Raw genomic sequence first — 22,831 nt, forward strand, 5'->3', positions numbered from 1 at the left:
GGGGGACACTCTTCTTGTTGGCTCGTGGCAACTTAAAAACAAGAAAAATTCCCCAGTTGGTGTTTGAAGCAAGCAGAGACGCCATTTAGCAGAACTTATTCTCATGCTGAAGCACCACATGAAGCAGCTGGGCATCTTGGGCATGCTTTTTCTGCCTCCTGGTAGAAGACACAGCCTTCATGGAGAGAGGAGGACAAGGGACAAATATTCATCGAATAAAGGAGGAAGAGGACTGGGCTATGAATCAGAAAAAAGCGTTTTCTTCTGCAGAAAAAATGAGAGGTTGCCTCAGTCGGGGTGAATGTGTGAGTGCCCCCCAGCAGCCTTGCTGCCATCCCTTTGCTTCTGCTGCAGACAGAAAGGGGATGGTGCTGCCGGGCAGCTATTGTGCTGGAGAGGAGTTCGGCCCCAAATCCCATCAGAAAAGCACCAGGAGGCGGCTCAGCAGGGGCTGAGGAAGGAGGAGGAGGAGAAAAAGTAAAAGAAAGAGGAGGAAGGGTTTAGACCTTGCCAAACTGCAGATAAATAGGAGGGAAAAAGAGAAAATACAAATAATAATAATAAAAAACAAGACCACAATGGCATTAGGGTGAACTTTCTCACAGCTACAGCTGAAAACGGGGAGGGATGCAGAGGAAGACGTGAGCTGTGGTGCTGCCTGCCGAGGCTCTGAGGGTGAAAGGGGTTGCTTTTATCGAAGTGGAGTGACTGAAGAAACTAATAATAATAAAAAGTACCGCTCTTGACATTAAACATTCATGGAAGGAGCTACGGCATGGCTAATGGAAAGTGTCCGTAAAGCCTTTAAAAACTTTGTTAATGCACGGAGACTGGCAGAGGTCACGGCACGCTCGGAGCAAATTGGGAGCCATCGGACAAAAATAGTTTGTCCCCTTTCAAAAGAGCGCTAAAAAGCTGTGCGTTTACCGCACTGAAACCAAAACAGCTGAAGGCACCGAGAAAGGTTATAAATGCTCATTAACACTACACCGGGTAGCCAGCCCGTAAAACCGCGCTGTGCCAGAGCTCTGCTCCTCGCTCCCAGCCCTGCTCCTCCAAACAGACCCACCGCCACACACCGAGAGCCTCTCGCTCCCCAGTTTCGGCCCTTTCCACCATTATTTTATGGCATTATATTTTACTGACGGCAGGGACGTTCCTGTCACGCGACCAGGCCCCATGGCGGCGGGCAGCGCGGCCTGCTTCGGAGCACGTGTCTGTGGGGGATTTCTATCAGGCTTTAGTTGTTTACTCCCTCTTGACAATGCAGGGAAGTGTAATTTCAAGCTGCCTCTGGCTAGTAAGAAAGAAAAGTGTGTGAGATGCTCCGGCATCACAGTAGTTTGAATAAAAAGCACCCGCTGTAACACAGCGCTTCGCCTCTCGCCCTGCCCACAGCAGCCTTCTGCGACCGCCTCACCCTCACGGAGCCTCGGCACAGCAGCGTTTCAGTCCCAGTGGGCATCTCCCGGCGTTAATGTCATACAAATAATAAGGATGATAAATCAGAGAGCACTGCCACCAACCCAGACACAAAAGCAATTAAAAGCCCGTAACGTCCATGTGATGAATCCTGACCGCGCGGGCAGCTTTCAGGGCGCAAGGTGAGGGCGGCAGGCAGGCCACGAGCCCTATCCCCGCTTACGGCCCTAAAATCACATCGGCGAGCGTACCCAGCTGCTTAACACACATATAGGAAGGCTTGAAGGTATAGTAGCAGCAGGTCGTGCTGCATCAGCAGAGCGTTTTTACCTCGTTTTCTAACGCAAAGATCAAATCAAGACACCCCTTGCTTTGTTCTGCTCTGGGTTTCAGAAAGCACAGCGCCCACGTGAAGTCGTTCGCAATGCAGGAGCAGATCACACTAAGAAACCAACCGATTAGTCATATTAACGCATTTTCATCAAGGATTTGAAGGCACAGGGATCCGTCACTTCTGTTACCTGGTTCAGTAAATCTTCACGGTTGTATTTATCTCCTAGGGCTTGATCATCTTTCCAACCACTTGTATAGAAAGGTTTGCTACCTTTTATTCTTAATTTTAAAAAACGGAGTGGGAAAAACGCATTGTGATTCACTCCTAGGACACAGAAGAATTTACTTCTGCTGGAAAAGAAACCACCAACACATGCAAACATTTCCTAGAAAGCCAACAACTGTTACTGGCCTTTTTAGGTTAACATGCATGGCATTCCTCAACCTTATTTTACATAGAAAAGGTCACCAACCCTTTTCCTTCCGAAGCATCATTAACCCTCTTCATTCTGCAGGCCCCAACACCAAACTTCCACAAATCAGGCAGAAACCATAGCAGCCTTCCAAACTGTCCAAGTTTTCTCTGTGCCCTAAGCTCTGCTAGTCAACACACCACTATCAAACCTGCCCCCAGACACAAAAATTACCCCAAACACAGAAAAAATAAGAAACTGCCTGGCATGACATACTCCAGCACCTTGGAGTAAGCCCATTCACACACAGGGGACACCTTTGCCCATTTAACTTTGGCAGAAGAAATCTCAGAGTGGGTGAAAGCTTTTTTATTTTGAAAACCATCCACCTGATTTCTTGCACTGATGCCCAACACCAGCAGAATACAAGAAGGTCCCTAGCTTTATGCTCATGGATATCATGCTCATGGATATACGTGCCCCTCACCCATTCCTTATGAGCTCCTGTTCACCATTTGGCCACCAATTTCTTTTCTGGTTTCTTTGTTTCTAAGGTGTTTCTCAAGAAAAATCTCAAACTACTAATGCCCTTGCATGCACTTCCCCTATATTATATCTTATAGATACTAAGCAGCCTTTCACCTGTTAAGCATAGTGCTTATTTTTAAATAAGGAGAAAAAAAGAACTGGTGAACTAATCAAAGCCACAAGCACAGTATAGGAGAATTCATATTCAAGATGTTCCTGGATGAAGTTCAGCGTATTAGATCACACTTTCCTGCAAAAGTGTTTTTATTTATCTAGACTTTGCCACACCAATAAATCAAATCCATACAAAGCCAGAAAGCATCAGAGATGCCATTATCCTCAACAGGCTTGCACTGGGAGTGAACATGACTTGCAGTACCCAGAGGAAAGAGAGAAAAGTGCTGAAAATAAGATATTAAGAGCCAAATTAATTGGTGACATAAGCAGGTAAAAGTACACTGAGTGAAATGGAGTTGCTTATGTCTGCAATGAATAAAACCATAAGCGTTTAGCATTTTCTTCCTCGAGTCTTTGTTTAAACAAATCTGAATTTATTAGTCTTCTGCTGAATAAATATGATAAATTCTTATTGAAATTATCCTCCGGTGAGCAGCAATAAATACTAGGCAATATTCTTTCAAGTGATCCATTATTTTAATCTGGCTAGGAGCAACTCCAGGTTTCCTGCATGTGCAGACAAAAGTTAGCTTCAGTGCAATAGGCAAGTGTAGATCAGGGCTAGTTTGGGGAGGAACAGGGAAACCTTCCCAAGCTCAGGAACAAATGGAGCACCTCAGACGTTCCTCCTCGATGGAGTTCATACAGGAACAATACAGAACATTTCCATACATAATTTATAAGCTCCTATGAAATGCTAGAGGTCAACACTTTCAGGGTGTAATTTAACAGAGAAAGCATGCACCGCATACCGGATCAGCCTGTGCAATGTTGGAAAAAAAAAAAAAGAAAAAGAGAAAAGTGGAGTAAGAACACAGACATTATGTGTCATTAGGAAGAAAAAAAGTCACTGCTTGTCAAACTGAGCATCCAAACACATGCACACACACACAAACTGTCTCCACAAAAGAGAAAAAAATATTTTAAAACCATCCCATTTGTGCTCCGTTACACAAACACACATTTCTAGATTAGTCAGCGCTTCCCAGCGTCCTCCAGCTGAGGCATTTAGCAAACAGAGGTGTCATGAGACACTTTCAAGCATTGCTGCTTAATACTAGAGGAGATAAAACCCTTTTGATGTTTCAGCCTCAGGAAGTTCAGAGGTCAGGCTGCTCGCCTAATTTGCTCTCTTATACAAAGATTCGAAGCAGGAAATGCCTCGTCTTTTAAACCTTCCCTTGAAGATATCATTTATGGTGAAGTTTTAACCACCATTAACTGTTTGGCACAGCACTGAGCTGCACCTCATCCCAGGGACAGGAGCACATGGAGGCTGCAGGTCCCCCTTGCCTTGCCTTGCGATGCCCACACCACTGCAAAACCTGCTGCTAAGTTGACCCATGCTAGAGTCTTTGTAAAAAATACAATATAAAGTTAACCACCCAGGCACATAATGGAAAATTTGCATAATAGCAGGAAAATAGAAAATAAGACTGGTTAAATCAAGTCATTACATAAATCTAAGCTCTCCAACAAAGGGACGTGAGACAAACTCTGTTCTGCTGGTTTGACACTGGTTTCAGGAGATGACATGGCACCTGAGCCACATTAGGACAGCCTGGCAGATATGTGGTTCAGCACAAACCCTGCAGGATCTACGTCAACCCATCAGTCTTTGGGGATTTTATATATTTTTTAAAGGAAATGTGAATCAGTGGAGCACAGCAGATGTGTGCTTTGCTGGATGGTGCCTGTGCCACACCATCTGGTGCTGGGAGCTCTCAAACTCGGTTTATTTGATTGCTGAATGGAGGTGCCAGGCATAAATGCGTCCACGCCAGCAACCCTCCACTTCGACATTGATATGCTTCAAGCCAGGTGAGCACCTCCACCTCCACTTCACATTTATTTTCAGGATCTGGCTGCCTCAAGGAGGTTTACAGTTTGTAGCTTGAATTAAAAACCGAGGGTAACCTCCCCACTGCCCAAATCAAAACAGCATAACCCTGCTTCTAGCAAATACAGGAGGAAACAAACTGAGCTGGGAGGGAAGAAAAAGCTCCTGCACTGAGGGTCGCTGCTGCTTTGCAAATTCTCAATTCTCTTCCTCCTTCCATCCTCAGGCTTTCACGCACAATGTTTATCTTCTATTCCAGGAGCCTTAAACAGAGAAAACCATCATTAGCACATAATCTGGGCCAATATATGACACCGAGTAGCTCTAAATCTCCTAAAGCCCTTCAAAGGAAGAAAACCCAGCAAGCCAAAGTTCAGCCAGCTCTGCAGCACTGCATTTTATTCATACCCACCTCAGGACCCAGGCCACCAGTGCTGGCTCTGGGAAGCTCGTGCTGCTCCTCGGGGCGCCCAGCAGAGCTGGTGCCCACCCGGCAGGGCAGAGGCCACCCCACACACCCTGCCACTGCTGGACCAGCGAGGCTTTTGCACAGCAAGCAGCACAGACCTTCAAGTATGTGGTCAGGGAAGCTGCCAACCAAGAGCATCACCAATCTCCCGATGTTCTCACTACTGCAGGGGCTTATCTTTGTGTTTAAAGTAAAGTGTGTGTTGATTATTTTCTTTAACCCACTCCTCCGTTATAGCAGATTATTTCAGGGTCTTCTTCCCATAGCTCCAAACATAAAGAGATCCAGGAACTAACTTTAACTCCTAACAAAGAAACTGATAAGCATAGAAAGAAATGGGTCAGACAACAGCTTTGACTATACCGAAGGAACTATTTCAGTCCCTCTGCTCCGATGCCTCCATGTGACAGAAGTGACCTGCTCCTTTCCTCCACTTCTCGCCAAGATGACACACAGAAACAGCACCTACGCGAGGACGTCACGCCGGGAGCACTCCGGCTCCCCCTCCCTTCCTCCCATTTGTCTTTTTTCCCCCGAGTATCCTCACCCAGGAGTTGTAAGGGAAAGCGGATACAAGAATACGCCATTGTCATTAATGAATTGGCTCAGTCATGCCGCTAACAGCCCCATTTAATTGTACAGTACTATTTGCTTGGCAGCCTCTCCCACTATAATGGACTAACAATCCACTGCACTGTCCCAAATGAACTACCAGGGCTCAGTTTACCCTCTCGCTTTATTCTCCACACTAACCACCCGAAATATTATCCACTTGATTCTTACTGCGCTCCAATTAAGCAAATAGTCGAGACCAGAGCAGTCCGTGTCCATCTCAGCTTTCGTGACCAACCCACGGGCATGAGGTCAAGTGAAGAAATAGTAGTGCACGGGAATAATAACCAGCATGTCCTCATCATGGGCAAAGCTGTCATTAATCTTGGGGTGAGGTGTCCAAGCTGCTTTTGTTGTTAATTGTAGTAGAGAAATGAAGTCATGATTATCTATATATACACCCAGGCTATCCATTGTAAGACTCATAGAATGGTTTGGGTTGGAAGGGACCTTAAAGATCACCTAGTCCTACCCCCTGCCACAGGCAGGGACACCTCCCACTAGATTGGGTTGCCCAAACCCCATCTAATCTGGACTTGGACCATGAGGCACTGCCTTCCTTTCTCACCACCACCACCTTTCTGTTCTTACTACTAGCACTCAACAACCAGTCTGCCCAGAAAAATTCTAGCTTTTCATCGTAACTAACCACAAATGCCACTTGTGAACGGCTCTGGTTGTGCCACAGAAAGATGACACATCTCTTGAAGAAAGACCTCGGAAATACCCCATGGCACGTTCCTGGCAGGCAGGGACAGGCTGGTGCCCCCAAGCCAAACCCGGCCGTGCCCTCCCTGACCACTGCCACCACTGCTGTGCCCCGACCCTGTGAAAGGGAGAGTCACACACCTCTGAAGGAGTAACAAAACCCCACGTCAAGCAAGAGAAATAGCTCCATGGGATACCTTTTATCTGAGGCTCACAAAGCACTTCTAAAAATCCACTATGCCAACTCTGCAAAGAAACAGCAAAATTACTGAACCAAAAGGGCTGGAGAAAACAAAACCCAGGGCTCTGCTTACTACACCACACTGCACTACAGATTTCTGTCTTTCTATCCTCACTTTGGTGTTATCTCTATAAGATATTAGAAACTCTTTTCCCCTTTTTACCAGATCAGCACTATTTTAAAAGATTGCATTTCTGAAAATACGTTTCCTTTTCTTTCATTTCAGACCCCACAGACTTCTTTTCTCTGCTAATTGACCCTGCCAGCTTCACCAGAATCAATCGAGCTGCACGGGTGCCTGCACAGCGAGCTGCCCCTGTTAACAGGCCACCACGGACTCCAGCCCCGATCCTACTGGGAATCCGTAAGAGCAGCTGCTTCCATCGGCTTGAGCAGGAGCAGAAAACCTCCTCCGAGCAGAGGAAAGCAATCCTATAGAACAGGAGATGATTAGCAGAAACTCAGATGGAACTGTTCCTCCGCTCCCAGACAAGAAATACTTGTAATTTCCAGCTATTTAAATGCAATGAGGTCAGAGTCGATGAGAAAGGTCTGGTACAATTGATCCCAGAATGAGGAAACAATAACACTTTGGAACCGATATGGATTTTTTTTTTAAACAACAGCCTAACAGGGCATGCTGCAAAAATAGCCAAAACTGATAAATATAGAAGACCTGTCTTCCACTGAAGAGCCGAGCGCTGGAGTCTCTATTTACGTGTACATTACCAGCAACGCCATGCACTGTATCAAATTACAGCACGATTTTCATTTTACTGCATGCAATTCCTCCCCGCTACCCCCGCGAGTCTCATGAGGAATCACGGTTAAGCACAGCAGAAGGAAAAAAAACACAACACACACCTTTGGCTACAAATGCAATTGTCTTGCCTTATGACAGGAAGCTTTCATTTACAGCCCAAAGCATTCACACACAGATAACTGGAAAAGATTGGTTTCTGCCTCCCCACACTTTTAAATATTTGCCTAAACCACCCCTGTCCCCTCCCTTTCAGTAGTTGATAGGACAGCTACTATCACCGTCGTGCTATTGCTAAACGTTCAGGCTCAGCTATTGATAAAAACCAGAATGGTGAAGAAGGATAGAAAGGGCAACTGCAGTCAGAAGCGTGAGTTTTGATTCCTGTGCTGCACAGGCTCCCTGGGCAAGGTTTCCCCCTTTCCAAAAAAAAAAAAAAAAAGGAACAAAAGAAAGAAAGAAACAACACCATAAATCAGTTCTCCAGGCTGACATGCATTGTGGTCAATCGTGGTCAAAAAGATCTGGGCTCACCCAGTGAGTGCAATGTGTGTAAAAGGGAACAACCTCCCAGCAAACGTACAGCCCTGACACCCAGCCCCTTATCTCCCCAGACACAGCCCCAGCCTTCCGAACGCCCCAACCTTTTAGGGCTGGGTGGGGAAGATGTCACACAGAGACTGAAAAGCACCAGGCCAGGGTGCGAAGGCCGAGCAGGGATGTGCTGTGCTGCATGCTGAGGGCTTGGGGGACATCGGTTTTAGTGGGGTTTGGTTTTGTTGGTTGGTTTTTCTACGAAAGCGATGGGGTAATTAGGGAAAATGCAGGACTTGATACTCGGTGTTACACAAATATCAGCCACAGCCCACACTGATTACACGATGGAGGTGGCAGCAGGGAATGTCTGGACATGAGTTGAGTTGTGCCATTAAAGGAAGGCTCCAGGAACAAGCCGAGGCTTCTCCATCTGAAAGCAGTGGCAAAAAAAAAAATTAAATATCTTCTCTCACCCTTGCCATAGGCTTAGCCCACAGATTTAAAGCAAAAAGCTACAAGTCAAGTTAAAGGACCGCAATTAATCTATCGTAAGGTACGTAAGCAGGCAGTTGATCCTGGCTTATCAACATGAAGGATTTTTCCTAAAACTTTCCCTTTGATGGAGACCAGGATTCAACTTGCCTGGCTGGCAAACACCTGCCAGCCTTACCTGGCCTCGGCTGGGGACACCAAGGCACTGCCCCTGTCCTCCACCACAGCCTCCTCCAAGGGCCCCATGGTCATCCTCCAGCCTACACTGGATGCATTAGGACCAGGTGTGAGCTCACAAATCACACTTCCCTCGATGATGGCTTCAGAAACCAATTCCCAACCAGAGGTCACAAACCTAACCCCTCCCCAGATGGAGTTATCTCTCCCTTGGGGGGGGTCAGAGCAAACTAACAGAGCACCAGTGGCTTCCTCTTCAAGCCTTTAGGGCTTGTCTTCAGGGCTTCCCGTTCCCTTTCCTGGGGCTCTCAATTTCTGGGCAGCGCAGCTGAACTCGAAACAGCTGCAGCTGCAGGCTTGTTGGAGCGCTCGTCCTCCTGGGCCTGAAATCAAGAACCTGGCAAGGAAGTTCCCAGTACAAGAAAGACAGGGATCTCCTGGAAAGAGTCCAGCGGAGGGCCACGAAGATGATATGGGGCCTGGAGCATCTCCCCTATGGGGAAAGGCTGAGAGACCTGGGGCTGTTCAGCCTGGAGAAAAGACTGAGAGAGGATCTCATCAGTGTGTATAAATACCTGAGGGGTGGGGGACAGAAGGATTTGGCCAACCTCTTTTCAGTGGTTTGTGGGGACAGGACAAGGGGCAATGGCCACAAAATGGAGCCCAGGAAGCTCCACACCAACATGTGAAAGAACTTCTTCACAGTGAGGGTGACGGAGCACTGGGACAGGCTGCCCAGGGAGGTTGTGGGGTCTCCTTCTCTGGAGATATTCAAGGCCTGTCTGGACGCCTACCTCTGGGCAGCCTGCTCTAGGGAACCTGCTTTGGCAGGGGGGTTGGACCCGATGATCTCTGGAGGTCCCTTTCAACCCCTACAATTCTGTGATCCTGTTCCCTGTGTGACAGGAGGTTGGAGAAGCGATGAGATCCCCTTTCCTGGCGGCTCCACCACAGGAGCTCAGGAGGAAAAACCCTGCAATACCTTAAAGCGGAGGGTTTAAGTACCCGGCAGCAGAGCTCTTCAATGCACTGCACTTTCCACAAAGTGTCCCCCGGGTGACTCAGGGTGCCCAACGTGAGTTCAAGCCAGCTCTTTCTTCCCTCCCTTTTCCACCCTACTTGTCTTCACAGGTCCACGTTCCTAACAATGGAAGAGTTTGAGTTAAAGTGTCATCTACATAAAGGTTGCCTGGATACTTTGAAGATGAGTGCCACAGAATGTGTGCAAATAACAGGATTTCACTTTATGTCACGTTTAAAAGAAAACGCACCCAGCGTTACCACTTTATAGGCAATGAGAAAGAGAATAAATAAGAGAGGCCATGTCATGCTGATAGCACAAGTGAAGATAACGGCATGGGGGCTTCCCCCCATACACTGGTAAAATAAAACCCATTTACTCAGGAGACATGAGGAGGTTAAATCAGAAGCTACCTCAGCTTTCAGATGTTATTTTGTTGTTGTGAATGCAAAGCAATGCTGGTCTCAGAGCATTTTGTAGATATTAATTAATTAAGGACCAGCACACTTTCCAGGGAGGTATCTGCAATGAGAGAAGCAACACCCCAGAAAGAAAATAAAGGAAGACGCATTCCAGACCTCTGATGGAAACTAAGTGGATCATAATGTAGTATGGGAGGGGGTCAAACATCCCGGACCATTTGACTTGTAAATGGAACCGGACTCTGCAGCCTCTGACACCCACAGCACATTTAGCTCACGCGTGACACAAGGCTGTGCTGCAAAAAGTCGAGTTTCCACATCAGCCTCCATCTGGCAGGCACCGAGGTGCCCCGAGCCAAGCCCTGCCATCCCTGTCGGCGAGGGAATCGCCCAGCAATTCGGGGCACGCTCCCAACCCTGTTGTTCCTGAGCATCGTGGAAGAACAAAAGCAGCTGCTAATCAAGATGCAAAATTACAAGGCTCACCTTGCAGAGAGAAAGCAATACCGAAGTCGTAGTTGCTTCTGAGGAGGCTACAATTCACTGAAAAGCTGAGAGGCTTTATTTCCTCTTCTATTGCTCTAATTAATTGTGCAAATGAGAATAGGGCCTAAGACAACGTATTGCAAAGTACACCTGAGTTGAAGGTGCCTTGCAGCCCCGCAGCTTTTAGTTTTCATCACTAACACGTGACGTTTTGGTCATTACTATTTTAAAGAAAAATAAACAGGCTCAGACGGAATTTTCTAAAAGGATTTTTCCACACACACTTTACCTTCAGAACAGTCGCAAACCATTAGCACATTACACTTTAATATCTAATGGGCTTAAATGATCCAGTTCCACTTTTACCCAGGAAAAAAAAAAAAAAAAAAAAAAACACACCCAGGAGCAGGTTGACATTGCACACCAGAGCCTGCAACACCCCAGGAGCACGTTACAGCACCAGCAGAACCACTCGCTGCAGTGGGACTGCCCCGTCTGCTGCTCCTCACCGCGAGCACCGGACCCAGGCCTGGTGTCACCTCCTCTCCAGGGGACACAGAGCTGAGAACCAGCGAGGAGGATGCTCAAGAGCCCCAGTCACTTGGGCACAGACACAATTAAGGGGCAGTTCACAAAATCCCCCTGCCTGGCTGGTTTTGGTGGTGGAAAGTGTTTTTGCGGGGTTATATCGAGGCAAAGTAAAAGGGCACACAGAAACTTTGACCTTTATTCCTCGTCGTCATGGTCTACAGATTTCTCCCCCTACTTTACCAAAGCTTTCAAGTAAAAGCCATTGTCTGGAAGGGAATTTTTCCAAAAGGAACACAAAAAGCATCTCCTCCAGCCCCGAAGATATGTCGGTGCCTTCTCCTGCGTATGTGCTCCCACTGACTTGCACCCATCCCCGAGGATTTTAAAACCCTATTGTTAGTGATGCTCTCCTAACCTGGAGAGGGGCTAAAGCCATACAAAGAGACCCTTTATCTTACGAACAGAGCAAAATGAGGCAGAAACGAGCTCATTCTTAGGCTTTTAAAACCAGCCTTTACAGATAATTATGTTTTATTACTCTTCGTTTTATGAGGATTGTGTTATACAAAACAAATACCAGATGCCTATTTGTTTCATTGGGGGGAAGGGGGGAGGGATGAGTCTCCACGAGCACTGCCGTAAGCAGCACTGCTTTTAATTAAACACAATAAACGCATAAAAATTAATACTGTTTGAAACCAGCAGGTAGGAAGCAAATGTATGAACTGCTGCTGCTGAAAGACCCCCTTGCCCCCAAGCTCCCACGGCAAGAAGAGCCAGCCCCCAGCCTAACACGCAGGGCCTTGAGCCAGTGCTCTGCAAAACAGGCTCTTTAGATGGGAATTTTTCTAGAAAAAAAAATAATAAAAAAAAAGGCAATAACTAACTCCACAGAAATCCAAAAGCTTAAAAAAGGAGGGTGAGGAATTTAATGCTACTGCTGCTAAAATGACACATAAGCATGGGTTTTCTTGGTTGAGCCTAACAAAAGAAAAAAAAAACAAACAGCAAAACAGCTTAAAAATAAGGCTGTGAGCTCAAACGATGGCACAGGAGAAGGCAAGGAGGTGTAAAGGGATTTCTGGCAACCTTAACACAAAGCTACCAGCCAAAGTGGCGGCGCTGACACTCCAAAGTGGGAGGGATTCCTCAGCTCTTCGCTCGCTAGACTCAAGTCTTACAGAAGTGTGCAGGACCAAAGCCCATGCCTGGGACCAGGAACGTGCATCCGAAACACGGGGAGGACAACGGGAGGGAGGCACGCAGAGCACACACGAACACAAAGGCAAGAATCGGATGCAGCTCCTCAAGCAAAATAAAAGCCATCCAACTTCTCAGCAACAGCCAGATGTCAGCCATCCACCCCCGCGGAGGCACCGCTAGGAAATCCATTTCCTATTTTCAATGGTGGTTTCCTTTTTCACTTTAATTGCATTAAGATCCAATCGTGGGGGGACAATGGGCTCTTCTTTCTTAAGGCCACTGCCAGCCCTATGCTGTCGGTCCAGCTTTCAGCATCGCGCCCGACACAGCTTTAATGTTACCATCCTGCAAATGCAACTCCAGCCTGTAGCAGGATCTCATTCCAGGGGAATCTTCTCCTAGAAATATATACGTTTTTTTTTTTAAATACTGGGATTTTAAAGGCTCTGTGCAGCAGTAAATGCCGGATATGTAACAGAGGAATGGTTTCCACGTTGACCTGTCCATTTCCAGGTTTCCCTATGCTGTAATTACTAATACAAAGGACAGGGCTCCTCTCCACCAACCAGCGCCTATTCTCAACCTAAGCTTCTTCCTAATGAAGTTTGTTTACAAATATTAATTACATTCCACGCTTTATTAGCCCAGCCAGTTAATTGTAAGCCCACAGTACCACAAAAGGCAATTACAGCAATCAGTGCATTGATTATTGTGAAAGACGGTCATCCCGAGAATAAAGTTGAAGTAACGAGGCTTTGTTCTAACCAGTAACCAAAGGGTCAGAGCAATCTGGGACCACACCACTACCTCTAAATCCTCAGCTCTCCAGTTCTAGACACATGCAACACAGATCTCACCGCTAATTAATTGAGCATGACCCGTGGCAGAAAAATTTTCATTAAAAATGAAATACGAATTTTTTTTTTTGCTAGAAAGGATTATTACAGGCCACCAGGAAGGACTAACAGAACAAAAGCTGAAAACCAGTTGTTATTAAAGTTTGCAGTTATTTCTAAGCCCAAAGCCAAAGGACACAGGTCCTAATTGCTGCATTTGTTATTATTATCGTTGTTATTATTTTGGCTCGCAGCAGCACGAACCAAAGCGGCCATCAGAAGGCTGGAGGTGGTGATGAAGAGTCCTGCGAAGGCTGTCAGGTGCAAGATGCAATCGTTTTTCAACACGCTGAGAACCAAGACTTCAGAGCAGGAGCAGGCATCAGGAGCTCTGCACCAAGAGACACACGCGGAGTTTAACGAAGCCCCTCGGAGAGCTGTGGTTTTATCATCTCCGAGGGAATGAGCACCTCCTGTGCAGCACTGCAACGTGGCACACCTGCAGAAGGCATTTTCTACAAAACACATCTAAGGTTTTATTATTTGTGCTGGCACCACGGGCTCTGGTGCCTCCCCGACCTCCTCCATGAGCCCCAGGGGCTCACCGCTGCGACGGGTCACGCTTCCCCTCCACCACTTCGCTCTTTGCTCTTGCATCAGCAGCCGTGAAAAGGAAAGGGGGGAGCAGGGAGAGCGTGCTCAAGAGAAGGAAAAAGAGAGAAGAGATGAGGTTTGGGGCTGCAAAAGTCAACTTGACAGAGGGATCTGGCAAGAGCTGACATACTGCAAGCCGGAGATGAAAGCACAGAGCGCGGGGCTCGCAGCGTGCTCACTGAAAGGGTGGCACGATTCTCACAAGGAAAACACATTTTTGACACCTCCTCAAAAGCGCTCCCATAAAAGAGCCATCTAGCAACCCAGCGCTGCTAAATTTACCCCGGCTTCATCTTTTTGTCAAATATGCCTGAAAGCTGCTCGAGACACGTGGCCAATCCAAACCTAAACCAAAATGTTTGTTAAAACGTGTCTTAAACTGATCCACGTGCCAAAGCCAGCCATGCAGCCCGGGAACGCGCCAAGCAGCCAAGGGAAAGCTCACAGAAGCCTGCACAAAGATTTGCAGAGCTGTATTTGAAAAAGCAGCTGGGGAGGGGAGAGAGCGAAATGAACAACCGCCCGAAATCCTTCCCCGCCTTCAAGAAAATGTCACCCTTAAATCCCTACCTGTTCCGCTCACCTTGCTGCCGTCAGATTTTTATTAGCCCTTCTCTGGAGCAATTCCCTGGCACTTAGCATGCAGGAGCCGTCCGCGGGAATAGATCCTGCTGCCACAGATAATGCGGTTCTGAGGGAAGCCCATCAATTGTTAATGGCCATGCAAATTGTTGAAACTAGAGAGTTATTCACAGTTATCTCACTGTGATTTGGTAAGTGTCCATGCCTGATGCGATCACTCACTTGATATATTATTCCATTACAACTCAAGGAGTAGCCTTACCTTTCGGTTTCAGGGGGAAAGGAAAGCGGGAGGGAGAGCAGGAGGGTGGAGGGCTGCTATTTGTTTTACATGATTTTAAACAGCCACACGAACCTTCCCGTGTGAGGGTTTCACAGCACACTAAATCTCTCCCCGAGACTCCTTCCTGCGACGCTTAAACCCCTCTGAGCAGAAACTAAAGAAGTTTAGCGTGCAATTTCAGCCCCTGATCTTGCAAAGCACCTTCTTACGTTTCAGCCGTGCACACAGCTCCACATCCTCTGTGGCACTGGCTCTTCAGGCTGAGGATCGCACGGTTTTACATTTTCTGATCAGGGCTTTCTCCTGCTTATGCAAAACTTTGTGCTGCCACTCAGTAAGCTGTAGGCATTTCCTCAAATCCACAGCGCAGTCGCTCTCTTGCAGCACCAACTTACCGATTATTAATTTGCGGCTTTATTGCAGCTCCAACATATTAGATGCCGTTCTTTGCTTCCTGCCTGAGATTTATTACTTTTAGCAAAGTGCAGTTTGTTTTTTGATTTTGTTTGTTCGTTTTTAAACAGCCCTTGAGGGGGAAGTGCTACTCTGCTTTATTAAGTAATTCTAAAATCGCTGTATACAAAATAAATCCTGTAATTATGTTTCTCACTAGGATTAGATAAATTATATTTAATTAAAAAAATCTGCTAGCACCCAGCACAATGGTTGGTGGCAAATCGAGATGAAACATTTATGTGTTTATCTTCCCGCAGCAGCTGACTGAGTCCATGAGCAGGCACACCCAAGCAAGCCTTCTCGGATACAGAAGCAGACATCAGCGCAGAGATTTGTCCTCCCCTTCGGATGAAGGTCCTGACTTCCAGAAGCAGCCTCTGATTTCCTTCTTGTAGGCTGCAGCAAGTAGGGTTTTGATGGGCTTTCTAGCAGTCATGCTCAACTACACGATTGCACCAGTAATTCTGGGATTGTGATAAAAGTCTGCCATCGTTTGCAGGGCAAAAAAAAATGGATCAGAAGAAGTTAAGATCTTCTAAAAGAAGAGAAGAAAATGAGGATTTGTATCTACACTTGCCCCATGGCCACGTGAATGAAATAAAAATGAGCTCCACTGCCTTAATCTTGCACGCCCAAGGGATGCACCAGCCCGCTGCTACGGGCAGGGGAACCTCGCCAGCCCGCTCCCAGCACTCACGTCCAGCTGTAAATGCAGGAAAAAATGCATTTGGCAGAAGCAAAAAAACATTTATACCACGTATATATACACCATGCTGTTTTTACAGCCTTGGAGAACTGATCCTTCGCAGGACAGGGTCCCCTCATCTACCCCTAAACCATTGTGGCACACGTTTTCCCTTCAGCCAGCACTGCCGGGGCGCTTGCTGAAGGGAAAACAGAGCTCTCGGCTCCGTGTAGGAGCTGAGGAGTGATTGATCCCATTGATTTGTGTCAACAGCCTGACATGGCCGCATCGACCGGCGGTAATTTTGTGGGAGGAGCCGGGAAGGGGAGCGAAGGCGGCGGCACCACCGCTACCACGCCACCCTGCCGGAGGAGAGGACACGGCTGGAGATGCTGGAGGTGCTGGAGATCCTGGAGCAGCCGTCAGCAGGGCCACACCAGGCCTCGAGCCGGCAGGAGGGAGCAGGCAGACATTTCACATGCCCGTGTTTACGGCAAACCCACGGCTCGACGCCCAACTGTATAATTATAATCCATTACAATTATGCAAAGAAGTAACACTGCAGAAAGGCCTTCTCATTTCCCATTCTTCGCGCTGAATACTTTTGTTTTGCAGCCAATCAACTAAATTAGCCCTAATTCTGTTTCATTCACAAACACAAAGAGTATATTAGAGGGAAAAAAGTGAACAAACAGGAAATTCACTTAGGAACCCGGGAATTATTTCGTTTTTGTGTATTTCTGAACCAGAAGCCATCATGGGGATGAAAGTCCATAGCAGTAAGAGCAGCTTCAGCACAGGAGCCCTCGGGAGAGGCACCAGGATGAGCAGAGATGTGGGGCAGGTCTGAGTGAGGTGAGGAGAGCCAGAAGATTCATAAATTACAAATGGCCATTCATCCCCATCTATGAAAACCAAAAAACCCTAAGGAAGTTCTTGTAGGGACTGCCACTCACCAGCACAGACATCTCCCTCGGATGCCCATCCCTTTTTATTGGGAAGTCACAATTCAGATGTTTTCTGAGAAGGGGACATGGTAAATATTAACGAACTGTACTTCAGTTTTACACAACACTTCCTCTAAAACCCTCTAAAGTAATCTCCAAAAATGCTCATGGGAAGCAAAGCGTTCTTCCCCATTTTGAAGGGGGATGGAAACGCGATGCCTTGGCCAGGGGCAAGGCTGGCCATAGATGGCAGCTGCCCATGGGAAGAGGAGGAGGTCCCATAGCAGCCACCAACGGGACTGCAGGAGCACTGGGAAGCCTCTCCTACTGTATCATGAACCAGGAGCCTCGCCTGGCCAGCATAAACACCCCCACAGGGGCATCTTCCAGGTCAGCACCTGCTGAATTCCTGATCTGCACCCTCTCCAAGAAGGCAGCACTAGAGCACCTGAAAAACCGAGGCTACACCTCAGCAAGAGGGGGTGGGAGAGACGAGCGGGGGAAATGCAGTGTTTACAGAAAATGGCATCGCTTTCCTCCCGTTGCTGAGGAGCCCTAACCCCGTGGCTGGCTGCAAGTTGTGTTTCCCTACTTCCAATACACGACACTGTTTCAGAAAGTCACATCCCATTTGGGAAGCCATCTAACTGCACACGCTCCTTTCTCCACAAAGCAGCTAGGCACAAAATTTTGCTGAGCCAGGGCCTTCATTTCTTGAAGCATTACTTCCCTTTTCTTAAGTGAAACAAATCTCCTCTCTTTTGTTCTCATTTTCGATTCACTCCTTCAGGGAGCGCTCTGGCCGGGACACCCCTACGGCCCCAAATCCCCAGCAACCTGGAAAGCTGCAGGACCTTAACCATAACCTAAAGTTACGCATTCCTGAGCGCTGAACGCCTCTCCGTGCAAGCAGGGACAGGAGGATGCAGCTTGCATCATCCTCCAGCCACAGCCAAGTCCTTGGGAAATCAGCCACCCTCGCAGCACGTCGCTTAACTTCCTTCAGAGCCGGCTGTCTGTGTACCCACCGACTACTTCGCTCTGGTTAGCAAAATGGTTTGTTTACCCAAGACCACAAAACGCTGTGGATTTGCTGAAAAGAAACCCTGCAGCGAGGACGGGAAAGGAGTCGCAGGTAATACTGCAGAAATCACCAGATTACGGCGCAGTCTCCCGACTCACATCTGCTGAGCAAATACGCGCTCCGTGCCCACCAGCTTCATTCACTTCCCGCTCACAGACTCCTGCCGTTCGCCTTTCCAGTGGGCTGAATATGGGAGAAAAGGATTATTTCCAGCAGTCAAACTCAAACCTCAAACGACTTTCCCCACACTACGTGGATACGCAATCATACACATCTCAGAGAGCACGTTTACCCTTATTTTCTGATTAAAACCTCGAGGACACATCGCTAAGGCCTTACTCAAACCAACCCAGGCCAGCAAATGTGCCCCACAGGGCGAGAAGGCAGGGGCACAGCAGGTCTCAGTCGTGGCTGGACAGCAGGATGCAAACACGGCTTTTGGCTCGGCTTTGCTCGGGGCTCAGAGAGCTTCCAACTCGCCCATTTGGGATTTAATTCTGCTAAATGTGAAAACGATGGCTACAACCACTTTTGGGTTCGAGTGCTGCCAAACACGGTGATTATTTACCAATAAATTACCCCAGAACGATTCTCTTCAGAAAGTAAAAGCAGTTCTCACCTACGTTTCTGCCTACAGGAAAGAAGGGGCTGGACCAGCCAGCCAGCCATACCTACAATTTGTTGTCACCGCAGAGCCTCGGATTAGATGCTGGGCAGGAGAGATGCCGAAAAGCCTGAAGCAAGTGATTATAACAACACCTCACCCCACAAGAAAAGGATTTGAGGTTAGGAGGGAGGCTGGCCGCGGGCAGGGCGGCTGCAGCCACGCCACGTGTGGACAGCCAGCACCCGCGTCCCTTTGGTGCCTTTCGGGGCCGCCAGGCAGCTCCGTCCTCTGTGGGAACCTAGAATCTTTCCCCACCTGCACACAAGGATGCTGAGATCGGTACGGAGAGCAGGGGGAGGAAGGCAGTGCAGCACATTTCAGGTGCAGGGGAGCACGTCGATACTTACCTGCTCCCCGTGCTCTGGAATAAACGCCTTGTGAGAACAGGCAGGTCTCCAGATCCTTGAAAATTGATATTAAAATAAAAAAGCAGGCTGATGGGGACTGGTCTCTGCAGGAGCCAAGATACTCTGGGAAAATGCCCAAGCTCTCTCAGTAGTTCTTGAGCTGCATCCAAGCTCCAGCAGCGGCCTGGTGATATTTCGGATCCGTGGGCCGGTTCCCGGCTCAGCGCAGCTCGCCGGATTCGGCAACAGATCTGTCCTGGACATCAGCTACCACGACCCTGGATGATGGATGATGACTTCTCAGCCCTGTTCTAAATAGCTGCTAACTCAGAAAACCTTCTAAATAATTCTGAAAATAAGGCTTTAAGTGGTTAAAGGGGGCATTTATGCTTTACTACAACACGCTGAAGCTCGAGATGCTGAAAACCCAAGAATTTCTTGCTCAGAACATGCACGTACACGCGCGTGCAATGTCTAGATTATCATCACATGCTCGGCGGGCATGCCTCAGCCTCACTTCGTGTTTTCCTGCCAGCCTTGTGAGCGGCAAACTCACCCCTAGTGTCTACCACTTCTTTTTTTTTTCCTCTATATGTGTATTTTACTCCTGGTGGGGAAGGAAACAAAACTGAAAGTCGGTTTGCTTCCCAGCCCATGCTCAGCACACATCCCTGTACCCTTTGCCCAGGACACCACTTCCATGGCAGGAGGTGCAGCAGCGGCTGACACCCGTTCCACCAGCAGAGTGCACACCAGGTAAGCCCACGGGGCACCAGGGATCACCGAAAGCACCCGCAACGTCTTCAGCTGGGAGCCTTCCCACACGAACCCACAGCAGCTACCCCGTGTCCCGCCGAGGTGCCGTACGCTGGCTGCCCTCCACCACAAGAAAAAAAATCACATCTGCCCAAAACCACATTTTTTTGCTCACTTCCCCCTTTTCTTTCCTCCTTTCTTTGACTCTGCTCGTTAGCCGTGTCCTCCCCCACCAACATTTCGTTACCAACACCAACCTCAGCTATCCTGCACAGGTAGGAGCAGGGAACACTCAAATGGGCTTCCGATGAGACCTGGCATTTTTGGATACCATCACTGCTGCTCGCTCCATCTTCTGGAGGCAGGGCTGTTCACCCATCGGGGGAAACACCACAAACACCACCGACTTTCCTAGAAAGATCCCCGTTGTGGTGCAGATCTCTCCTCTGCATCTGGCTGTACTGAAACGCTGCATTCCTGCATTTCTTTCGGTATCCATAGCCACTTCTGTTACCTTCCAAAAAGCAATTATTTGGAACCAGTTAGGCCTGTACATGAATTCTGCCTTTGTTTAAAGCACTTTGTACATATGTATATATTTAGACTGTCATTAAATATTTAAGAGGCTGTCTTCAAACTTCAGCAGCAGTTTGCCTGCTTAACCCTTCGTGAGATGGAAAGCTCGGTGCTAAAATCCTACCGAACAGGAGCTCAGCAGGTCCGGCGGCAAAGGCCAACCTTGACGAGCCAAAGGCACCACAGAGAAACCAGGGATTTTCTTTGTTTTCCCTGAAATCCCGTTTGCTAGTAGTCAAAGAGTGATAATGCAATTCATTTTCGTCTGCATCAGCTTTATCTGCCGAGATGCGTAACCGGGATGCAAATTAATTAGCTGTTAACACACAGACAGATCCCTCAATACAATTTGGGGATGGAGTTTAACACACACATGCCCTTCCCACCTTGCTCCCGACGTGGTGAGGCACTCCTGCACTTCCCACAGGTAAGGTCACCTCTCCTGGCGGGGAAGGAACGCATCCTGCAGACCTCACCGGGGTCACACATTCACACACATGCACCTCCACCAGCTGACCCTACCCTCAGGACGCGACCTTGTCAGGTTTTGTGAAGGCAGCTGAGCATCAGGCGCGGTCAGCATCCGAACGGGAGGAAGAGAAGAGGCAGGACACGGGAGGAAGCGGTCCTGGAGAATCAGCAGATGGCATACTTTGCTGTAAATCAGCTCCGAGCCACGGGCGCGAGGGGCAGCAGCACACTGCCAGGTGCTCTCCGGGATCGGATGCGAGGTTAAGGAGCTTCGGCTTCCTTAAGCTGCCCGCCTGTTCCCCTCGGTAGCCTGGCCACAAATTCGGCCTGCCTCAATTCTTCATGTAACCTTATTTGCTTGGAATCATCATTTTATTACCTTCTGTCTTAAAAGGTAGCAGCGTGAGGGAATGCTGAAGTCACCAGGCACCACCCCAGATACAGCCGCATCTCGGAGCCAGACTGGTTTTTGCACGAAGGAGGGTTATGTGCGCTCTTCCCTACGAAACAAGCTGCAAAGGCATTTTAGGAAGGCCAGAAAATATGAGGAGAGCTCTGTCTTTTACTAGGCCAAATGCTGTAACTGGGAAAAAAAGAAAAAAAAAAAGGCCATACTCACGTCAAACAACCGGCTGGTGTTTGCTTTATGACAAATTGACAACACACGTTCTGCACAACAGAACAAATTATCAAGACTTTTCAGATCTTTAAACTAGCTCAAATTACTCCAAGCCCTGTCAGACAACAGCATGACCTGGAGAAATGTGCCAGGTCTGCCTTCTTCTCCGCCACAGCCCGGGTCCCTATAACCGTGCCCTACAGGGCAGCCAAAGGGACTCCCAGGTCACCAGCAGCAGCGTGAGTTTAGCTTAGCACCTCTGCTGGATTTCTCATCATTTGGTACCTCCGCTGGATTTTTTTTGCACCATTTCATCACTCCATCACCAGTTTCCCGAAAGTGAATGGCATTAAAAGCGTACGAAGTATTTGCATTGCCGACTTCTCCCCCTTTAGGGGGAATTTACAGGAACGGGAAGGCGAACCAAGTTCACCCAGGAACACGCAGCCCTCCTGGTGTTTTGGTGCTAACCCAGCCGATCCCTCTCCAAGCCCCGTGGCTACTTTCGGTGGGGAACCAGGCAGCCAACTGCAAATTCTGCTCAGCGGTAATGGCACCGTGGTTTCTCCACCGCTCCTCCCCAGGAGTATTTTCCCACCCACGTTCCCCATGCGCTGCAAACCCCTTCCTCTAGCCCTCGGCAGCTCCGCGGTGCGAGGCTGCTCTGTTTTAACTCGGCGCCTGGCTCCACGGGGCACGTTCCCATGCTAAAAACTTCGCGTCCGTCCACCCCGCAGGAGATGCAGCGGTGGTCAGCATTTCAAGGGGCTGCAAACAGCTTCATCAGCAGCGCAGCTCCGGAGGTAATTCCCAGGAAGCGCTTTGCCCGGCAGCTCTTTGTACAGCCCTGAGAAGTGCGCCGGGAAGGTAACAGCGCAGCAACCTGACGGCGCCAGCAAACACAAATAATAAGTATCGGGGGAAGCCAGGAGCGCTAAGGGAAACGCGAGCTGTGCTCACACCACGGACGCGTTCCCTCACACGCAAAAATCAGGAACTCCAACGCGGGGCATTCACACAGAGAGCGTTTCTTTTTCCTCCTTGTTCCTCTGATGTTGTATCAGCTGGAGCCAAGGGGAAACCAGCCCGGGAGGCAAGCTGCTGCCTCGGGGAAACCACACGGAGAAACCACCCAGGCAGCAGGCAGTGCTTTCGGACACCAGCCCAACCACCGCTCTCACCAACTCCAGCCCTCCTCAAACTTTGTCTCGGGCACAGCATTTACCCAGAGAGGCAGGACGGGGATGCAGGATAGCCTGAGGTGCCCGAGCATCCTCCAGCAGCATCCTCGCCTGCCGAGCCGAGGGCACCAGCGCTCCACCGGTCCCCAGGCGATGCGAGCCGCAGCCACGTCCCCCGTGGCCCCTTCCACCACCTCCCTCCCTGCTCCCCGACCCAAAGCATCGCTCGGGGCCAGCCGGAGGGGTACACAGAGCCTCTCCCCTGTCCCGAGGGCTGCCACCGGCGCCGTGGCCCCGGAGCCGCGCGCTGACTTA

At 48.7% G+C, this 22,831-nt stretch overlaps 1 protein-coding gene and 1 long non-coding RNA gene across 3 annotated transcripts in view; both read right to left on the reverse strand.

Annotated features, from left to right (window-relative positions):
• Positions 1-22,822, reverse strand: LOC137851421 (uncharacterized). Of its 2 annotated transcripts, none has more exons than XR_011093171.1 (2): positions 20,768-22,822; positions 1-20,183 (listed from the first exon to the last, which is right to left on the reverse strand). It is a non-coding gene; the product is annotated as an uncharacterized lncRNA (long non-coding RNA). The 2 variants fall into 2 exon arrangements; XR_011093170.1 differs by having other exon boundaries at positions 1-20,687.
• EXT1 (exostosin glycosyltransferase 1) overlaps positions 1-22,831 on the reverse strand; it is a 167,802-nt gene that overhangs the window by 143,455 nt on the left and 1,516 nt on the right. The gene's annotated exons all lie outside the window — the stretch shown is intronic.

The sequence above is a fragment of the Anas acuta genome, chromosome 2, assembly GCF_963932015.1.
Source record: "Anas acuta chromosome 2, bAnaAcu1.1, whole genome shotgun sequence".
NCBI lineage: Eukaryota > Metazoa > Chordata > Aves > Anseriformes > Anatidae > Anas > Anas acuta.